The following is a 6,017-nucleotide window of genomic DNA, read 5'->3' on the forward strand; positions in this document are numbered from 1 at the left end:
GCAATGTCATCGGCAATCATTAAGATTTTATTTATTTTCCCTGAACTCTCTTACATATCATACATGTCAGACGGAACAGTAGCGTTACGGTTCAATGTCGTCTACTGAAGGTATACTGTTCGGACTTCTTCCAGTGTTCTCTCAGATTCTTCTTGCTGTTTCGCATCCTCATCTCATTTCCATCTATTTCCTCTTACTTTTTCATAATCCAATCTTCAGGTTTTTCTCCATACACTGCCTTTCTCTACATACCATGTACCTATCAGTGTTCTCTTGTACGCTTGGTATTGGCTTCTCATATGAGTTATTGATTTTCAGATAACTATTTCTCTTTTCTTCTAATGTTTCTTTAATTTTCCTACATGCGGCATCTACCTTTCCTGCAGTCGTGCATGCTTCTACACCATTGCATTTCTTTTCTAGCTTTCCTTGAACTCCTATTTTTGCTATCTGTCAATTTCATTTTATTAGACGTCTCAGTTCCTTTTTGCCTGCTTCACTTTTATATTTTCGCCTTTCATTAGCAGGATTTAATATCTCGTGTGTAATCCAATTATTCCTACTGGACCTTGTCTCTTCACATTTAATCTGTTAAAGCTATTCATTAATCTTTCTTTGTATTTCTTTCATTTTCAGTCAGTCGTTGTCTATTGCTCTTTTCCAATTTTTGTATATTCTCTAGTTGTTTCAACTTATCCAGTTTCTACGTCCTTAATTTCTTACATTTCTGCAGTTCCTTCAGTTTTAATCTGCATTTCATAACTAGTAAATTATCGTCCTCATCTGCTCCTGGGACTGTTTTTTACTTTAAAATCTGCTGAAAAATTTCGTTGCCTCCATATGTCTTGCGCGCACAGAACTTTCTTTCATTATTCTTAAACTAAGTGTTAGCGATGATAACATTTGAGCCTACACAAAATTCTTTGAGTTCCTTTTCTCCACTCCATGTTTTCCAGCTACTTTTCCTTCTCTTTATTTTCCTACAGTTCGATTCTATTCCTCCATTACAATTAAATTTTCGTCGCCTTTAATTTACAGAATGATTTATTTTACCTAATCGTGCTTTCATGACTGCGAATTGATTGTTCAGAAACGAGAGGCACGGGTATCGAATCATAATTCAGCAACTCAGATTAAGGTTTTTGAAGTGTTTACCGATTGCATCATTCAGAGCCAAGAGCATTATACTTTTAAATGACGGCGTTTACTAAGAACCTGTTACACAGAACACTTGTAATGTTACTAAGCAACCAGTATCAAACTTACTTCAGATAAAATTATTTTAAAACAGTTAAGTATTCGAATTTCATAATCTAATCATCAGATAGTTTGCATGCTTTCGTGTGAAAACCTCATGGTTCAGCGTTTTACTGAAGTTTTGACCGAAGGTATTGGTAAATCAATAGTTTTAAATGTGGGAATATAATGATGAATAGTCCGGATTAAGTTTCAAAATTCGTACTAGAATTTATCAGTGAGACAACAGCCTGGAATATTCCTTTCTTGAATGTTTCCTAAGCGAGCAGAATTAACTGAAATCTTGAAGCGTGCTTAGTTACCCTAATATTCCTCATACTTACCACTTCTTTCTTAGCTCTAAATACTGCTTTCCAGAAAGCTGTATTTCTACAAACATGCTGTGAATGTAAACAGACTAGCTTCAAAAATTTGATCGTTGAAAATGTTGTGATGTAGAAGTACGATACAAACGTATGGCCTGTCAAGTGAAAACAATATTTTGCAAGGTAGCGAGCGAATCGATACCGGAGGTCGGTGAGTCCCGGGCATATTGATTGCCGCTTTACGGTCAAACCTGGTGGACTTGGCTGTATTTTATGGAAACGTCGCGATATCTGTCCTGCTGACCGCACATGGCTACTCTTACACAATACAAGGAGTCTTAATAATTTTAAACAATGTAAAATTATTATTGAAGGTTTTGATGCAATATGCAGTATGTAGTTTCAGATGCATCAGATCAAGAATTCGTACTAAAAACAGTGTTTTGAAATATTCACTGGTGCTAAATAATAAACCTACAAAAAAATTGATAAAAGGCACATTTGGAAAAGAAATATAGTATTTTCCTTGAAAGATATTTTAATGTATTTAAAATTAATATAGTTATTATTGTTTTTGGCGTTTATCATTGAAATTTTACAGATGAACCACAAGCAAAAATCATAAAGTAGGAAGTCTAGCTACACGACAGTGCAGCTCTAAGCATTTAATAACCCCATATCCAGTTTAGCTGTTCTAAAGTAAACACAGTGGGATGAGTAATGTTTCGTTGATACTGAGAAGCGATTGTAATTGATGTGTCAATATTAAGAAAATTGATTTTGCTACAAAATCAAATTTGGGGTCACGAGAGACTAAATCAGCTTCTTGTCCTGATATATATTTGCTGGGATAAAAATATACGATTATAGTACACTCATTTTGGAGGCGTGTACGACTTGTAGAGAAAGTGGATTGTTGTTTTTCGGCAAATGTTTTCGAAAATACGTGATCATTCACTGACATGATCACAATATGGTCTAACAAACCATATCTCTGTAACAAAAAGGCTGAAATAGAGTAAAAACATATGCAAAATTTTACCTGTTACGCCAATCACACGTAGCATTCAAAAATGAACTGAATTTCAAGGCCGGCCGGGGTGACCGAGCAGTTCTAGGCGATACAGTCTGGTACCGCGCGACCGCTACGTTCGCAGGTTCGAATCCTGCCTCGGACATGGGTGTGTGTGATGTCCTTAAGTTAGGTAGGTTTAAGTAGTTCTAAGTTCTAGGGGACTGATGACCTCAGAAGCTAAGTCCCATAGTGCTCAGAGCCATTTGAACCATTTTTGAATTTCAAGATCGGACGTATCAGTATGCCTAACTGAAAGAACTGAAACTACCTTAGATACGATGAAGTGAACAAAGTAATTTCGAAGGTATTCGAGGATGATGGGATATACCAAGAGAATGTTTTATCAGAGCATATAAATTGAACGATTTAGGAGCTGCCCTGGTAAGAAGTCCGAGAAAACGGTTGAGTGGTTCAAATGGCTCTAAGCACTATGGGACTTAACTTCTGAGGTCATCAGTCCCCTAGACTTAGAAGTACTTAAACCTAAGTAACCTAAGGACATCACACACATCAATGCCCGAGGCAGGATTCGAGCCTACGACAGCGCGGTTCCGGACTGAAGGGCCTAGAACCGCTCGGCCACAGCGGCCGGCCAAACCGATTGAGTCATTTAGCTCTTGTGCCTGGTATGTCAATAGGACATCGAGTAATCGATTTACATATTATTGCTCGACAATTCTGCAGTTGGATAGTGCAGTCAGTGCCTGATGGGAAAGTTGATCCATTCTTCTCATGAAGTATCATGCACAAACACATATATCCAGATGTACTACTATCTCCGAGAAGTAGTATCTGAATCAGTCAGTCGATATTCTATCCGTAGTTTCTAACGTTTGCCACAGACTGCTTCTAATGGTGTTTACTACATAAAATCCCTGAGGCGACATTAAGCACTACACTCATTTGGGCAACACACAGCTCAATATAAATCTACGCCTCGACATAGTCATAGGGTAGAGCCATAAATATCCGCTTCCATGCACAGCAACTAAATTCGCTGCGAAAAGTAGTTTTAACCTGTGATTCGTAAGTCTAATTATCCAAATATTGGCAGTAATGAGAATCTTTACTAAAAAATTTTAATGAAATGTAATATTAATTACAATTATGAAAATGTTATATTCTACTGAATAACTGATGTAGACAACTTCAAATGGTATAATTTGAATGAACTGATAATTTATTCAGTCAGTCAAAGTAATGGAATCGTTAAAACGGTGGTCCTACAATAATTAATTTAAACACTAAAATAAAATAATAACAGTATTCCAAAGTAGTAAAGTTTGCTTGAATGCGTAACCAGAATGGTAGCAGAAAACTCATTTACTACGTAAACATCACTGATACTTTCCGTTAAATTAAACACAAAATATTCTCCAGTTCGTAAATACACTCTAACACGAAATAAAAAAATAAAAAAAAGACACTTCTGTGGAATTATACGAATGGGACGGATACCGGTAGATACGATGTACATGTACAGACAAGCAAATGATTACATTTTCAGAAAAGCTGGATAATTTATTCAAGAGAATAACTTTCACAAATTGAGCAAGTCAGTAATGCGTCAAACTCCGCCCCTTACGCAAGCAGTTATTCGGCTTTGCATCGATGGATAAAGTTGTTGGATGTCCTCCTGAGGGATATCGTAGCAAATTCTGTCCAAATAGCGCGTTAAATAGTCAAAACTACGAGCTGGTTGGTGGACCATGCCCATAATGCTCCAAACGTTCTCAGCTGGGGAGGGTCTGGTGAGCTTGTTGGCCAGGGTAGCGTTTGGCAAGCTCGAAGACAAGCAGTAGGAACTATCGCCCTGTGCGGGCGGTCATTATCTTGATGAAATGTAAGCACAGAATGGCTTGCCACGAAGGGCAACAAAACGGGGCGTAGGAATCGTCGACGTGCCTCTGTGTTACAAAGGTGTCGCGGATGAAAACAAAAGAGGTCCTGCTATGAAAAGAAGGGGCAGAGGTGGACCAACACGTTATTGACGTGCTCAATTTGTGAAGATCGTTATTTTGAATAAATCATCCAATTATTCTGAAATTGTAATCATTTTTTTTACATGTATATTACATCTGCGGATTTGCGTCCCATTCGGATAATTCCTTTATGATGAGTAGGTTTTTTGTATTAGAGTGTACATAAAGTCCACTGTGGCAACCAACATATTAAAACTAGCGAAATCATGAGCCTATTCCCACCATATATCCAGCATTAATTCCAAAATGCAACCGATATAAATTTAAGTTCAATACTACAAATCATCTAATGCTTGCGATATGTTATAGTTGTAGCCAGCTCTCAGAGTTTAAGTCCTACTTGGCTCGGAATTTTACTAAATACTAAGGAGTATTAAAGTATTCGCGCGGCCGCTTGCCGCTCAAAATCTGGCACTTTTACAAGTACGAAACCGCACTATCAGCTCCGCAATACGTTCCCTCAAGACTAATCCGTACAGACTGACTGCCAGACACATAATGACCCAGAGCGACTGCTCGCTTACTTTTTTAAGCCGTCCGTTCCCCCCAAAATACAGAAAATGGACCACCATTCAAAATATAAGTAAGTTACAAATATGACGCGTACGTTTAATGGAACGCCTTTCTCTCCCGGTACCCCACAGATCACACACATTATTCTCCTCACAGTCCATAAACATTATTCTATGTCTAAAAGCTTATGCATAATCAATTACAACACGAATTTTGCGCATACGCGCTTACAACAAATAGCAAAGAAAAAGTTGTTAATAAAAAATGGATATGCCGTGTGGCTAGGGCCTCCCATCGGGTAGACCATTCGCCTGGTGCAAGTCTTTCGAGTTGACGTCACCTCGGCGACTTGCATGTCGATGGGGATGAAATGATGATGATAAAGGACAACACAACACCCAGTCAGTGAGCGGAGAAAATCTCCGACCCAGCCGGGAATCGAACCCGGGCCGTCGCGCTGACCACTCAGCTGCCAGGGGAGGAAAGCTGTTAATACATGGAAAACAATAAAGTTGATCTGCTCAATAGATGCTCTTTATTCAGTGGTGGTGTGAAGTCTTATATGCAGACTACTGTTTCAAACGTCTATTGTCTTTAATATTGGCCGAATTCGTGTTTAATTAAATAAACTATAAATCGAGTAATAATCTGGGTATATGTTACATGGTTAAGTACGGAGTGGTACAAGGAATGCCATGCCGCATTCACTTGATGTGTAACTGTGGAAAATATGAGGATCTGAAACATTAACTTAATTAACAAGGTATAAAATGTGTATGGGTGTGTGTGTTTCAGTCATGATGGCTAGTGCCCTAAGCTATCACATATCTTGCTTGTCAAGACTGCACGATGCATTCGGTAGTTACTAATCCTTCATGCTTTTTG

Source organism: Schistocerca nitens, chromosome 3, assembly GCF_023898315.1.
Source record: "Schistocerca nitens isolate TAMUIC-IGC-003100 chromosome 3, iqSchNite1.1, whole genome shotgun sequence".
Classification (NCBI taxonomy): Eukaryota; Metazoa; Arthropoda; class Insecta; order Orthoptera; family Acrididae; genus Schistocerca; species Schistocerca nitens.